The sequence below is a fragment of the Bombina bombina genome, chromosome 2, assembly GCF_027579735.1.
Source record: "Bombina bombina isolate aBomBom1 chromosome 2, aBomBom1.pri, whole genome shotgun sequence".
Lineage (NCBI taxonomy): Eukaryota > Metazoa > Chordata > Amphibia > Anura > Bombinatoridae > Bombina > Bombina bombina.
The window spans coordinates 110,654,848-110,671,099 of NC_069500.1; the positions used below are offsets into that span (position 1 = coordinate 110,654,848).

The following is a 16,252-nucleotide window of genomic DNA, read 5'->3' on the forward strand; positions in this document are numbered from 1 at the left end:
TTCTTTGTTGAAAGCTAAACCTAGGTCGGCTCATATGCTAATTTCTAAGCCCTTGAAGGTCGTTCTTATCTCAGTGCATTTTGACAGCTTTTTTACAGCTAGGCATTGCTAGTTCATGTGTGCCATATAGGTAGCATTGTGCTCACTCCCAAGGAGTTAACTAGGAGTCGGCACTGATTGGCTAAAATGCAAGTCTGTCAAAAGAACTGAAATAATAGGCAGTCTGCAGAGGCTTAGATAAAAGGTAATCGGAGGTTAAGTGTATTAATGTAACAGTGTTGGTTATGTAAAACTGGGGAATGGGTAATAAAGGGATTATCTATCTTTTTAAACAATAAAAAATTCCGGAGTAGACTGTCCCTTTAAAAGGGACATTAAATTGGCGGACAAAACTAAAACAGCATACTTGCTATTTGCCATGCAGTTTGTCTTCTATGCCGGCCTCTCTGCATTTTTTTTTGCACAGTTTAAACATAAATAATATAGTTTAAAAAAAAAAAGCCTAGAGGAATAATAGAGTGTAATGTAAAGCTCCTGCTCTGTATTGTGCATGAAACAACTGTTAAAAAGCTGACATTGTCCCTTTCTATCTAAATTGGCCCCACTTCTGTCACAAGGTGCAAGCATACATCTGCTCCAGGATGACTGTGCCCTGTATGAAGATACAGAGGTTCACTAAACAGCAACTGTAAGGGGTTAAAACAGAACAATGACTATGAATAGTACAGCTCACACAGAATGAAGAAAATAGCATAAGTGGTAACCATGCATTTGTAGCTGTGCCCAGCTTAATGTCCCTTTAAAGGGACATGTAACCCAAATGTTTTCTTTCATTATTCAGAAAGAGCGTGACATATTTTTTTTTTAAACAACATTCCAATTTACTTCTATTATATCATTTGCTTCTCTATTGATATCCTTTGTTGAAAATCATATCTAAATAGACTCAGGAACTGCTTATTGGTGGCTGCACATAGATGCCTCGTGTTATTGGCTCACCCATGCACATTGCTATTACTTCATTAAAGGATACATGAAGAATGAAGCAAATTAGAAGTTAATTGTCAAAGTTGTTTAACATTTTATACTTTATCTGGATCATGAAAGAAACATTTTGGGTTTCATATCCCTTTAAATTAGAGAAAAAGGGGGAAAATAATTAAAATACACTAAGTTTTTTTTTTTTTTTTGGAGGGGTTGTGTGTGCTGTGTTTTTTTTTTTTAATTAATTAATTTAACATTCATGTGTAGACGCTCATAAAATTACACTGCAATTTTTTTTTAAAATCAAATGTAGCATTTCAAAGAACAAATTATCATTTAATTGAAACAATAAATGTCAGAATATTCAGCAAACATTTTGATTAGAAGAAATGTGGCCAAGATTTGTCATTTCAACCTGCCTGAACTGTAGGTGCAGTATAATAAAATTATAGCTGATTTTGACTTTTAACAAATGGTTAGAAAAAAACATTTTAAGAAAATCTACAAATAAACATTTCATAATGTGTATAAAAACAAACTTCACATGAACCGCTCTGTAGCATGATGAAAGCTGTTGGTTTGGCTCACAAACATTTTAGTATTTGCTTGATTGTGTGATGCAGTGATGTATCCGTGTTCCAACCGACAAACATACAGGGGCTTTCCATTGGATATTTTTGTTTTTGCCCTGCAGTTTGTGTCCTACCAATAAAGGGACATGAAATACTAAATGGATTTTGTAAGTGTTGAAGTTATTCCCCATCTCCCTCTAGTTATGGGTACCACCATGCTGACATTGAGCTTTCACTACATTCCAGTGCTTACATCTTTGCACATGTTCAGCAACTCTCCTTCAGATATCTGCAGAGTAACATAGGTTTCAAAATGGCAGCAGCCATAATTGGAGAAAGGTGCATAAAAAAATATTTAGTGTTTTAATGTCCCTATAAAAAGTAAATAAATGCTAAAAATAATATTTTATAGCAGAAGTTTTAAATATTAAAAAAAAAATGTTTTTAGTACTTTAGTTTCTAGATTTAGGAATGTGGGGGGACTTCCGGTAGCAGCCAATTAATCCGACTCCTAAAGAGGCCCACACAGTCTGCTGAAAAAACAAGTTTTAAAACCATATCCATAAGTGATATTTGCACAAACTGGTGAAGTGATACGTATTAAATGTTGAGATATTCATACCAATTCTATCAGCCTCTGACAGGGAATAGTTAAAGGGACATTATACTCCAGAATGTTTGTTTAAAAATATAGATAATCCCTTTATTACCCATTCTCCAGTTTTGCATAACCAACAGTTATACTAAAGTGAATGTCAACTTTCAAGAATAAGTGCCCGATTTTTAAAAATACTATTAATAACAGGGGCACTTTAATTCATGAAAGTTTACATGTCACCCGTTTTGTTAAAATACTTACCTTTTTTTCTTGAAGCCGGAGAAGCGATTCCCCCTCCTGCTGTTCATCTCTTCTTACGTCAGGAATGACTCATATGGCATCCTCCAATCACGGCTTTCCCCCCAGGGGAATCATTGCCTGAGGCAATGCTGTGATTGGAGGAAGCCGGATTCGTCATTGCTGACATAAGAAAAACGAGCTGCAGGCGGGGGAATCGATGCTCCAGCTTGCAAGAAGGAAAGGTAAGTATTTTAACAAAAATGGTGAAATGTAAACTTTCATGAATGAAAGTGCCCCAGTTTCTAGTAATATTTTTAAAAAACGGGCACTCATTCATGAAAGTTTACCTTCACTTTAATATACTCTTTACCTCTGTGATTACAGTGAAGCTAAGCCTCTGTAGACTGCCCCTTTTATTTCAGTTCTTTTGTCAGACTTGCATTTTAGCCAATCAGTGCTTAGTCATAAGTAACACCACAGGAGTTAGCACAATGTTATCTATATGGCACACATGAACTAGCACTTTCTAACTGTGAAAAACTATCAACATGCACTGAGAAAAAAGGCGGCCTTCAAGGGCTTATAAATTGGCATATGAGCTTACCTAGGTTTCAACAAAGCATACTAAGAGAACAAAGCATATTTGATAACGGTATATTGGAAAGTTGTTTAAAATTGCATGCCCTATCTGAATCATGAAAGTTTTTAATTTTGAATTGACTGTTGCTTTAATAGCATTGTGCTAGATGTCAGATCTCACTGGTGGGGCACCGCCGAGTTAACTCATAGCCGTCGCCCCCCCCCCCCTCTCCCAGCGAGAGGTTTGCTATGCACCATCCTATTCATCCTTATAATGGAGGAGACCTGTGTGTCATTTGTAACAGAACTTTTTAAGCTCTTAGATGCCACCAGTAAGCATTTAAAGAGAAAAAAGATGGCACAATGAAACCCAATATGGAGAATAACCCTGAGAGTGCTTCGCAGTCTATCTTCACGAATAACCAGCCCCAAGTGAAATTGTTTAGCACCAACATGATCCTGCAAGAAACTGAGCCGCAAAAAATTACCGTCACTGCTGATTCTGAGCTAGAAATGTCTGAACTTGATAATGTAAGGTCAGTAATGACCAGCCTGTGTCTCAATATGTCAATTGCAGCTGTAACTGTTTTATCTGCGTTAAAAGCTCTATTACCTATGTAACTAGAAAAATATGGCCTCACTAATACTCCTCTAATGGATACAAGCCTTGAGGGATTGCCAGAGTTCATTATAACAAATGATCAGGCACAAGCTGCTATAAAATGTCTTGGAGCCTGTGAGATAGAGATCCTGCTCAACATGTGTGGACAGACAAGCCATACTTGGAGTACACAAAGTTATACAGCAACGCTGCCCTCACTCCCACCGCTGACACCTTTGGTAGTAAAAAAGCCAATTAATAACACTTTACTAACGGGATCGCTTAACCAGCTGATTAGTGGGGATGAAGCTGCATCGTTGGAATCCTTTTGATTCTTACCTTGAGAAGGTTACTGGAGATCCTGGATCGCTTACTGGCTCTGAGCTTTGTGTAAACCCTATCAGCCTGTGGACCCCTCCAGCAAAGATACTGTAGACTTATCTTTGCTGACAACCGGCTGTATAGTTTTACTCTTGGAAAATAGTAGATACAGCCACACTAGAGTAGGTTAGGCAGGGGATGTAAGATTTGGCAACCTGGACTTCCATACCTTTTAGGCCTAATGCTGCTTTTTAACTTATTTATATTAATTATTAGGAACTCGCAGTCCTTAATACTTCTAATGATGCCTTATTAGATCATAGTTGCCAACATTCTTAAAAAAAAAATTCCAGGTACACTTTGATTCAGAGCTACACCCATTTATGGTTTGCATAACTCCGCCCACTCAGATCAACCCCCTCCCCCAAGACAAGCATATTTAATTTTAGTAGAATAATTTAGCCATACTTTTTTTTCTTAAAGGGACAGGAAATATTAAATTCAATCAACTTTAAAGATTCAGACAGAGCATGTCATTTTTAAATTCACTTCTACTTTGTTCTTTTGGGTAACTTTGTTAAAAATGATATGTACTTATCCTCAGCAGCAGCAATGGACTACTTTTTTTTTTTTGTCATTGGCTCACCAGATGTTTTTAACTAACTCTCAGCATTGACGTGCAGTCATGGGAGGCAGAGACTCATCTGTCATGAAAAGAAAATAATGTTAAAGTAAAATAAGAATTAAGAAAAAAGTACAAAATTTTCTGATCATAGCTGCAAATATATGGAGAGAGGCATCGACAAGCTCAGCCTCTGTCAATTGCACAATAACTTAGATGCGGTATGGAGCATCCACCCCATGTCTGTTAGGTCAGGAGTCATATTTCATCATTAAGCCAATCAGAAAAAAGTCCCAAGTAAGGCAGCTCTCATATCTGTGTTAGTGTAAAAGAAGTGTTGACAATCTGTGTTGTGGTTGGGAACTAATAGAAGAGGGAAACCTGGGCAGCAGAAATATAGTGGTGCAACTGCCTTTCCACTTAATGTTGTTCACATAAATTTTTGTTTTGAGTGCAATGCAGCAAGAGAGGTAATTTATTTTTTGTGCCTCGCTCTGCACTGCGTGTCCTGTGTTGGCGGGTCTGGGTTCTACTTATACAGCTCACAATGTAGAGGGCTGCTGGAGCGTGCAATGCAGGGTAACAGCAATCCTTGCTCTATTTTGGCTGCCTGGCTGTGCTTTTTTTTTTTTTTTTTTTACAAACTTCTGCAAACCGCAGTCATGGCTTTAAGAGAGCAGAGCTGTCAGCTTTCCTCCCTCCACAAGGCAGATCGGCAGTGCATTACTGCGATGTGCTGCTCGTCGCTCTCACTACTGCTGTGATAGCTCTCATGTAAAGGTGCAGAGGAGGAACAGCCTTGGTAAAGTATTTATTTTACAAGCATTTAACCCCTCCTGCTCAGAGTGCATTTGTTGTCTAACATTTGTGTTTAAAAAACCTTCATAAACAATGTTATATAATTTTACTGAAAACGATATTTATACTTTTGATTTCTGAGTGGCAGAGAATTGTGGTAGGTAATCAGAGTGTACTGATAGCATTAAAAAAATGCCTGCATTATTTAAAAATACAGTGTCATCTTTTTAAACGGACATTATACACTCGATTTTTTCTTTGCATAAATGTTTTGTAGATGATCCAATTATATTGCCCATCTGGGTGTATTTTTGTAAAAATGTATAGTTTTGCTTATTTTTAAATAACATTGTGCTGATTTTCAGACACCCAACCAAGCCCCAAAGTTTTAGATGTATACTGATGTCTACAGACTTCAGACTGCTTCTGTTTGTATAATGTGTCTTTTCATATGGAGGGGGCTAATCTCATCAACAGTGCTCGATTAGGAGCTTCTAAGTAAGTTTTTAAAAGTTTTATACTGGATTTTTATATCTGTATCTGTGCATATTATTCTTTTAGTATCTTACATGTAATTTAAATGAAAATTGGTGTATACTGCCCCTTTTATGTCCTCTCTCTCCATCTCATCTTATCTTTAGAAAAAGCCATGCACCTCTGATATGTAACTAATAGTATTTTAACAATTACTTTAGGGACATGATTTACTATTTTAACTGATTGTGTAGGAACAATACTTTTTTAATTGTAACGTGTTTATTGTTTGTAAAACAGAAAATCATATATGCTTGCATTTTTTGTTAATAAAGTATTTAATGTCCCTTACTAATGAGTTAATAGAGGAGACCATAAATTAACTAAAGGCCTAGGTTTCTATGAAAGGGTGAGAAACTGAAAAAATGTTCTATTAAGCATACAAATGTACAGAATTTTCCTTTTTCTTATTAAATGGAAAGAGTCCACAGCTGCATTCATTACTTTTAGGAATTAAGAACCTGGCCACCAGGAGGAGGCAAAGACATCCCAGCCAAAGGCTTAAATACTCCTTCCACTTCCCTCATCCCCCAGTCATTCTTTGCCTTTCGTCCCAGGAGGTTGGTAGAGAAGTGTCAGAATTGAATTTGTCTCATATGGAGGGTAGTACTCTTCGACATGGGACAGGAGTTTTAAGTAATCCTGTCAGTCTCTGAGTGAGGGCTTGGATAAGGGCTTGGATAAGTCCGAAGATGCAGGAAGAGTCTTTCTGCGAAACCATCCTGACTCATTTTAACAGCACCTCAAGCAATTGGCATTGTCTAACTTCGCTCCGCTGCCTGCTTTCTTCTCTCAAGTCCATGGCAGAGGCGATGCTACTATCCGTCACACTTGAAGGGCCGTGTTCCTGTTCCACTGCATAGATTTCAGTAAGATTGTTTCATTTTCTTTCTTTGTGATGTACTGTACTAATGTTTTCCCGAGAGGCTACCACCTTGCGGGACTAACTTAACATAAGGGTCTCAGTGAGTCTCCTTTAGTATCTTGGAATCAAGGGTTAATATCTCCTGAGGGGGGTTATTGAACAGGGTTTTTTTTAATCATGTTTGTTATGTGATTCAATCTGCTTATGTGTAGTGTTAAATGGGCTCATGGCTGGAACATAAAGGCCTTTGGAAGTGACGCAACCTTATGGTTGGGTGCGCTTTTTTTGGACTATACAGTTTACCTTATGGCCAGGTGTGATTACATTCCGTCCTCCATTTACGCATTCCTGACCGTGTGGCGACGGAGAAATTCGAGTTCGCAGGGGTCTGGTTTATAGGAGGTGGTGAGTGCCCCAGCCATTGTGGGTGTCAGGTGCCATTTTGTTTTGTCTTAAAATAGTCCATATTGGCATATTCTCTATCCAGTTATGGAGGATTCTGACGCTGAGACTATATTCTAATTTCAGACTCAGTTATGGAGGATTCTGATACTGAGACTGTTCTAATTTCAGATTCTTCATCCGGGGAAGAATCTGGATTGGCCTTGTTGACACATATCAATCAGCTATGTTTAATTTGTTTTCCTTCGGGAATCTTAAACTGTTTTTGGGGACATGTTAGTCCTATGTTTGTCTGTTTCCCTTCTTCCCCTCTGAGGGAGGATTTATGCAGCTTGATGGTTAGGGCCCAGGTGCAGACTGGTCCTGTTGGGTTTGGTTCTGTCTTGTGGCTGTTCAGACACATGGCGCTGTTCTGATTGACTGGTCCGGTCGAGGTGCCGAGTGCTCATGTTATCGTTTGTTTTACATTCAACTAAGCATTCTGGAGGACATTGTCTCATTGTCTCAGTCCTTATAGCCTGGGTCAGTGGAGTTTCTGCTGCGTCATTCTCTCTGGTGTCTGGTATTGTTGGAACCTAGAGTCCCTCCCCCATGTAGTGGAGAGTTGGAGGGCTTAGCGCCTTCTTACCGCCGAATGTGCGGTTTGGCCTTTTTTTCTTTGAGGCCCAGGGATTGTCCTTTTGGACTTGGTCCTCAGATGCTAGTAGTTTGAAGGGTAGTTCGGCTGCCTTGCAACGGTTAGGTTGCAGATTGTAACCAGCTGCAGCTATTGCACACCGACGGTGTACTGTCTAGCTGTTTTTCTGAGACTTTTTGGTCTACCTTTGTGATCTCCATGTTAGGGGCCTGGGAGATGTTTGTTCCCTGTTAGGGACACTGGGCGTGGTCTCGAGTTTGCTTGGGGTTCCTCCCATAACTGGGGTTTGTTTGCGCCCCTTTCTACCTGTGATCATCCGCTTGTACGGAGGTAATGTGGAGACCAGCCTTTGCTCGAGTGGTTTGAACCTCAAGGTATCCCTTGGTCAGCTTGCTGTAGTATCCATTGAATTCACTGCTCTGCAAGTGAATGGACTTGCAGTATCACTGCTGCTACTATTGCACGTTGGTTGCATGTTAGCAGGCTAGTTTTTAGGGGAATCCCTTTCAACAGGGCTTCTGAGTTGGGGATTGATATCTCCTTTAACCTGTTACTTTGTGGCTTGTGGAAGGTGCTGCCTTTTAGCTTTTCCCCCTTCTTGGGTGAGAGATTAGTCTCCTGGAGATGCAGTCCTTTTCTTAAGGCTTCTCCTGGTTCAGGAGTTGGGACCTGAGAGTTTCCCTAGCTGAGAGGGATATTCTCTCTGGGTTGTTACGTGCCATTTGGAGCCTTGCTGGCTCTGTGTCAAGACTAAGTTTAACCTTTTTGCTAGATCCTTTGAGTCTGCGGTCCTGTTGTTTGTTCTAAGGAGGCGGGTCACACCCGTGCACTGTTGGATTGGCTTTGGCCATTCTACACTCGTTTTGGAGTTCTTTTGTTCCCCTGTTTCAGACCTGCCGTTGCTGGGGCTGGCCCGGCTGGGAGTGGGTTCTGAGGGTCGTTGTCATCTCCAGGATCTAGGTGGGCATAGTAGCTAGCTAGCTCCCTAAGCTTACAAGCAGAGTCTAGGATTGCTCCATTTCGGCTTCTCGGAGGTTATGATTCCCCCTTTTTTTGGAAGACCTGTGGGATAGGTCTGGAGGCTTGGATTGCCTAGAGTGCGCCCTCTGTCTGGGAGTTGTCTTTTGCAATCTGCCTTTTTGCTGGCTGCTTTTACTCTCAGCAAGTATCCTCTGTGTCATCCTAAGGATGGTGGCGTGTTCTTAACTCAGGGTTGTTGCACGCTTTTTTGTAGCGGAATACTTCAGTGTTACGACTATGTGAGGACTCTTCTGTTGTCTTTTGGTGCTTTTGCATGACGTTTGAGAGAAAGTTTTCTCTGTTCCTAGGCCCGGTCCTATACCTCCGTTTTTTCCTGGTCTAGGCGTAGTCTCCCCTTGTCTGTCGGGACCCATTTGGACCCTTGTGAGCTGGGCTCGCTTTTGGGGGTTTTCCTTTATTGATTGTGAACTTTTCGTTTTTTTTCCTTCCTTCGGTTCTCCTGATCCTATCCCTTTGGGGGTTTGGCTGGTGTTCCCTTCTTTAGTGAGGGGTGAGTGGTGAGGGACCAACTGTTGGGTGACGGTGTCTCCTGGAGGCCTGTTGGCTCATTTTAGTCGGATTTTGCAGTCTCTAGCTAGGATCTGGACTACCTGTGGGTCAGTGCCCTCTGGGCTTTTTCCTTTTAATGTTTTCTCGGCTTCGGACGAAGCTTTTTTTTTTTTTTTTTTTTTGTGGGCAGTGTTTTCGGGCTTGGGGCCCTCAGAATGGGCCGCCTAATATACCCTCCCATCTTGGCATTCAGTGTCCTCTATAGCTTGGCTATTGTTTTCCCAAAAGTAATGAATGCAGCTGTAGACTCTTTCCATTTAAGAAGAAAAACATAAATTATGCTTACCTGATAATTTCCTTTTCTTCTGATGGAAAGAGTCCACAGCTCCCCACCCGTAACTTTTTATGTCGGGCGTCCTTATTTTATTCTTCTGGCACCTTTCACCCTGATATTTCTTCTACTGTTCCTTGTTCCTCGGCAGAATGACTGGGGGATGGGGGGGAGTGGGAGGAGTATTTAAGCCTTTGGCTAGGGTACCTTTGCCTCCTCCTGGTGGCCAGGTTCTAAATTCCCAAAAGTAATGAATGCAGCTGTGGACTCATTCCATCAGAAGAAAAGAAAATTATCAGGTAAGCATAATTTATGTTTTCACATATAAAAAATATTAACATGTTTCAGCAAAACCATTTAAATTAATACAGGGAATAAAAGGCACAACTGATTTCTGAAGGTTTATAGTTCACTGGAGTTGATGAGGACAACTGCCACAGCTATTATGTTGATCAAGGACGTGACTCCACAGCATGAAAACACAAATTTAGTTTTAGTCGAGAGGAGCATCCATTTAAATCAACTCCAATGATTTTTGCCAGTAAATATAGGCTCCCAGTTTATTCTAATAAAGTGAATATTTTATTCACAAAGCGATTTCCATAAGAAATAAATTGTACCATTTTTAGAAATCTATTTGTCTAACTAAAATCCAAATCGCTTATAATGAAACATCACATTCCTTAGCCAGATATCAGACTTTCCACTGAAGTTTAAAAATAAATAAAAAAAAACCTGATTTTTCTTCTCCCCAGAATCCCTAGGCAGCTGTGTGTTGTGAACCATAAGGCACTGCTCCTTATGGTTTACAACACACAGCTGCCTATGGATTCTAGGGAGAAGAAAAATCTTGTTTTGTGTAGCTGTGACTATGGGGAGAGTGTGGACATGAAGGGATTAATAGCACTCTGGTTCCCTTACACCTATTCCTCTTCAAGGACCTAAAGGGACGCCAAATTAGCCCTAAAATCCTGCCTACACCACCCCAGATTAACGTTACTGCCATCCCCAAGAGTTTCGAATAAGGGTTATTGGGAAACCAATAACTCGCATGACTAACAATTAGGTAACGTGACTTTAACCCTGTCTCAATAGAATGTGAATTGAGCCCAAAGACAGAATTCTTCTATTTTTAATAACAGAAGACATATAAAAGAACAAGAATTGCTGTATCTGAACCATGAAAGAAAAATGTTGTTTCATGTCCCTTTTAACTGTACAATGTGGCATTGGTCCAGCTGTCTACAGAAAAAAACCCTTGAAACCTGTAGGTAACTGGGCACTAGTGGTAGGTGGTGACATCACACAATAGTCCCTGCCCAATGTACTGCCTTAGGCCCCGCCCTTGACACTGCCGTGCATATTTTTCACAACTGAGCAGTTTTTTTATCTGCTTGGCTGACAGTAACCCTCTTTGACAACCACAGCAATGTATTTACAGACCCATGATTCCTAGGGAAAAAAAACCTTGATTGTGCAGTTGAATGCAGGACACCTGTCATCCCTAAGTGAAAATGGGACAGCAAGTTCCTTCAACCTGGCAAATGCTTGATTCATTATTGTCCACAAAGACGGACTAGTAGTAAATACCATTGATTCTAGTAAAGCGTTGCCTGCAACATTACTTTCTCTCCTGCATTTGAATGAACAATAGAAATTAATTAACTGGTTTATTTTATGTTGGGGTTTTTTTCTTCTTCATTGATTGTCTCAAATGATAAATTTAAGTTTAACATTTTGTTCTTTTCAAAATGATTGCACATCTATTAACTTTCACTGATTTACTGACACTTTTACTGTCACATTATGACAACTTGCTCCTGTAGAAATTGACCATCTGCACCATAAACTGTTAAACATAAAAACCACACTGATTTAAGCCATTGATTGGTCTTTTTTTTTTTTTTTTTGGCCTGGTCCAGCATCCCCTCACTCATCCACACAAAATAAATTATATTTAGCTGTTATCAAACCTCCCAATGTTTGTGGCTATAGGTATTAGGGACTCCGGAGGTTGAGAGTGGACGTCTCTATTTTGTGGCTGGGGCTGTGTCGAGATAGGGCAAGGTGACGGGTGGATAATTGACAGGTTTATCAGCATGTATGGTTGGCTGGTGAGTGTGTTTGGTGGTTTGTAGGTGTGTCTGGGAAGTTTATGCACAGGGCTTCGCAAAATTCTACAAATAGGTACATATGGCAGAACCGAACTCTGAATTAAGGATTGTGCATTTGAAATAATAGTGACAGATGGGGAGGTCTGTGGTACTGCACATGAAATTACGAACAGGTCAGTAAGGGATAGTGCTTAGACTGGATATGCAGTAGCCAGGCAAAAAAAAATATGAATATGTACTACAGGTGTGGCAAGGTTTGAGGTTCAGAAGGTCTAGCAGTAAAGTAAGACATTCTGAGACAGAAACTTCAGTTACTATGCATGGGCATTTTGGTGTAACAAGGACTCTTGTACTCTTAACCCCTTAGCTGCTGTGCTGAGCCATTTCCACCCCTGTGATAAACTGTTTTTGATGCTGCTTAAATTTTAGGCCATTTTTCAGTGAGAAAACCACACACATACACTATACCATTACTTTTAATTATTTTATTTAGGTCTTAAATAATTGTTTTTGTGTCTCTTTTTGTGTTTCTAAACACTACATTCAAAAGAAGGGGGTTATCTTAATATAAATTAAGGCTTTGGGTATATTTATATCACTTTGATGTGCACGTAGGGGCTCAAATGAGCGTTTACTGAAATGCAGATTTATATTCATGCCATTTTATCACTATTACCACAGTGATCACCTGCAATTAAAACTTATATAGAAGCTTTATTTTAGAGTGGTGGTGGGTCTCTAGTAGGGTTGCCACCTATAGTTCAGGCTAAAGAGTACACACTATGGGCTCAATTTATCAAGCCCTTCGCCTCTCTGCGACTGCAGTTTCTCACAAGAGAACCTGCAGTCACAATTTATCAAGCAGCGGTCATCAGACCGCTGCTTCCTAGCCACTTCTCCACCTCTTAGGTGGAGAATTTAAATCTCCCCGGTCTCACCTGTCCGGGATGATTGACAGCTCCTGCTCGCACGTTTTTTTTTTTTTTGTGAAAAAGATTTATTGTGCAGTTTATTTTAAGGATTTTCTAGTTAAAAGAAAAAAAAGTCTGTTTAAAATTTAAAGGGACAGTAATGTTTTTTTTTTTTTGTTTAATTAAAATTCTGATTTAAACTTAGAATTTTTATTGATTTAAGGTTTTTTCTTTTGGAATAAGGACCAAGAGGCCCTGCAAGCTGTTGCTTATTCTCTGTTTAAATACTAATGTTGAGCCTCCTATCCCTTTTTGTTCCTCTTGTATTGAGAGAACATTACTTTACAAGGATAGACTTTTTGATTCTCAGCCTTCATTGTCTAGGGCGGATGTTGTTCAGGAGTCTCCTGTTCAGGCTAATCCGCAGCTTTCTCCTCAAATGTCCCAATCTTCTGCAGTGCCTGGTGTTTTGTCTCAGGTTGGTTTTTCCTTGCAGGATATGGCTACCCATATATCCTCTGCAGTATCTGAGGCTTTTCCTATGTTACAGGGGAAGCGCAAGAGGAAGTATAAGGTTTCTGATTTTGTTGCAATTGTGTCTAGTGTTTCTTCTCATAAGTCTGAGGAGGAAGATACTTAAGTAGCATCTAAGGGTGAGATCTCGGATTCTGATAGTGTAAATCCTTCTTCTGAACCTGAGGTTGTTTCCTTTAGGTTTAAGCTGGAGCACCTCCATTTGTTACTCAAGTAGGTTTTGGCTACCTTGGATGACTCCGAGACGTCAGTCATGGTTATTCCTAAGAAATCTAGTAAACTTAATACATTTTTCTGATGTCCCTTCCTCGGTGGAAATTTTTTCTATACCAGATCATGTTTCAGATGACATTGCACGAGAATGGGAGAAGCCTGGGATTCCTTTTTCCCCTTCTCCAATTTTTAGGAAGATGTTTCCTATTGCTGATTCTATTAAGGAATGTTGGCAGATGGTTCCTAAGGTGCAGGGGGCAGTTTCCACTCTGACCAAGAGGACCACTATTCCTATTTAGGACAGCTGATCCTTTAAAGATCCTATGAATACGACGTTTGAAGCTTTGCTTAAAAAGATTTATGTTCACCAGGGGTATCAATTGTAACCAGCTACATGTGTTGCTACGGTTACTAGTGCTGCGGCATATTGGTTTGATGCATTGTCTGATTTTATTCAGCAAGATACTCCTCTTGAAGAAATTAAAGATAGAATCAAAGCTTTGAAGTTGACTAATTACTTTATTGCAGATGCTTCTCTACAGGTCATCAAGTTGGGAGTTAAATTTCTGGTTTTGCCATTCTAGCTCGCAGAGCTTTATGGTTAAAATCCTGGTCTGTGGATGTGTCCTCTAAGCTTTTGTCTATTCCTTACAGGGGTAACACCTTGTTTGGGCAAGGTTTGGCTGATATTACAGGAGGGAAGGGTCATTCTCTTCCTCAGGATAAAAGAAATAAACAGAAGGGTCGGCAGAGTAATTTTTGTTCCTTTTGTAACTTCTCTGGTAAATCTTCCTCTTCTTCCTCCAAGCAGGAACAATCCAAGCCATCTTGGAAGTCAAATCCGTCTTGGAATAAGGGGAAGCAGTCCAGGAAGCCTGTTGCTGACTTAAAATCAGCAGGAAGGGTCTGCCCCCGATCTGGGAATGGATCTTGGGGGGGGGGGCAGACTCTCTTTCTTCGCTCAAGCTTGGGTTCGAGATGTTTAGGATCCTTGGGTGGTAGATATCGTGTCCCAGGGTTACAAACTGGAGTTTAAGAATTTTCCTCCCAGAGGCAGGTTTCTTCTCTCCAGGTTATCTGTAAACCAGATAAAAGGTGAGGCGTTCTTAAGTTGTGTTTAGAATCTTTCCAACATTGGAGTGATAGTTCCTTTTCTGGTTCAGGAACAGGGTCTGGGTTTTTATTCAAATCTCTTTGTCATTCCCAAAAAGGAGGGAACTTTCAGACCTATTTTAGATCTCAAGAGTGTAAACAAGTTTCTCAGGGTTCCATCTTTCAAGATGGAAACTATTTGTTCTATTCTTCCTTTGGTTCAGGAATGTCAGTTCATGACCACAGTGGATCTAAAGGATGAGTATCTGCATATTCCCATTCACAGGGATCATCTCAGGTTCCTAGGATTTGCATTTCTAGACAAACTTTTTCAGTTTGTAGCTCTTCCTTTTGGTCTGGCCAGAATTTTTTCAAAGGTCCTGGGAGCATTGTTGGCGGTGCTTCGATTTGAAGAGTGTTGCAGTGGCTCCTTATCTGGATGACATTCTAGTTCAGGTTCCATCTTTTCAACTAGCAAGCTTATACACAGAGATGTTGTCTTTTCTGCGCTCCCATGGTTGGAAAGGTGAATTTAGGAAAAATTTCCTTAATTCTGGCTACAAGAGTGGTATTTTTGGGGACCATTATAGATTCTCTAGAGATGAAAATTTTTCTGACAGAAGCAAGAAAGTCAAAGATTTTCAATACATGTCTTGCTCTTCAGTCCCTTCCTTGTCCGTCCGTGGCTCAGTGCATGGAGGTTATTGGTCTGATGGTTTCAGTAATGGACATCATTCCGTTTGCTTGGTTCCATATCAGACCTCTGCAGTTATGCTTAGTCGGGCAGTGGAACAGGGATTATGAGGATCTATCTCCTAAGATTGTTCTAGATCAGATGTCCAGAGATTCTCTTCCATGGTGGTTGTCTTAGGATCTTCTCTCTCAGGGAACTTGCTTTTGCAGACCTGCCTGGGTGATTGTAACCACGGATGCCAGTTTTCTGGGCTGGGGTGCTGTCTGGGGTTCATTAAGGGCTCAGGGTCTATGGACTCGGGAGGAGTCGGTTCTTCCAATAAATGTTTTTGAACGGAGAGCAATTTTCAATGCTATTTCTAGCCTGGCCTCAGCTTGTTTCAACCCAGTTTATCAGGATTCAGTCGGACAACATAACGTCAGTGGCTTACATCAATTATCAGGGAGGAACTCCAGAGTTCTTTGGCCATGACAGAGGTAGCCAAGATTATTCAGTGGGCGGAGATTCACAACTGTTTGTCTGCTATCCATATTCCAGGAGTGGACAATTGGGAAGCGGATTTTCTGAGCAGACAGACTTTTCATCCGGGGGAGTGGGAACTTCATCCAGAGGTATTTTCCAGCTTGATTCTCAGTTGGGGGCAGCCAGAGTTGGATCTCATGGCATCTCGTCAGAATGCCAAGCTCCCGAGGTATGGGTCGAGGTCAAAGGATCCTCAGGCTGTTCTGATAGATGCTCTGGCAGTTCCTTGGACTTTCAATCTGGCATATGTGTTCCCTCCATTTGCTCCTCTTCCTCGGGTCAAACAAGAGAGGGCATCAGTGATTTTCATTGCTCCGGCGAGTCTGGTTTGGAGATCTGGTGGAGATGTCTTTCCTTCCATTAAGGAAGGACCTGCTTCTGCAGGGTCCCTTCCTTCATCCAAATCTCATTTCTCTGAAGCTGACTGCTTAAAGATTGAACACTTGATTCTTTCTAAGCGTGGTCATTGAGACAATGATTCAGGCTTGTAAGCTTGTGACTAGGAAGATTTATTATCAGATTTTGCGTAAATATTTGTATTGGTTTGAATCCAAAGGC

The 16,252-nt window shown here is 40.5% G+C and overlaps 1 protein-coding gene across 1 annotated transcript in view; it reads left to right on the forward strand.

Annotated features, from left to right (window-relative positions):
* Positions 1-16,252, forward strand: part of EGFLAM (EGF like, fibronectin type III and laminin G domains) — a 280,687-nt gene that overhangs the window by 26,840 nt on the left and 237,595 nt on the right. The gene's annotated exons all lie outside the window — the stretch shown is intronic.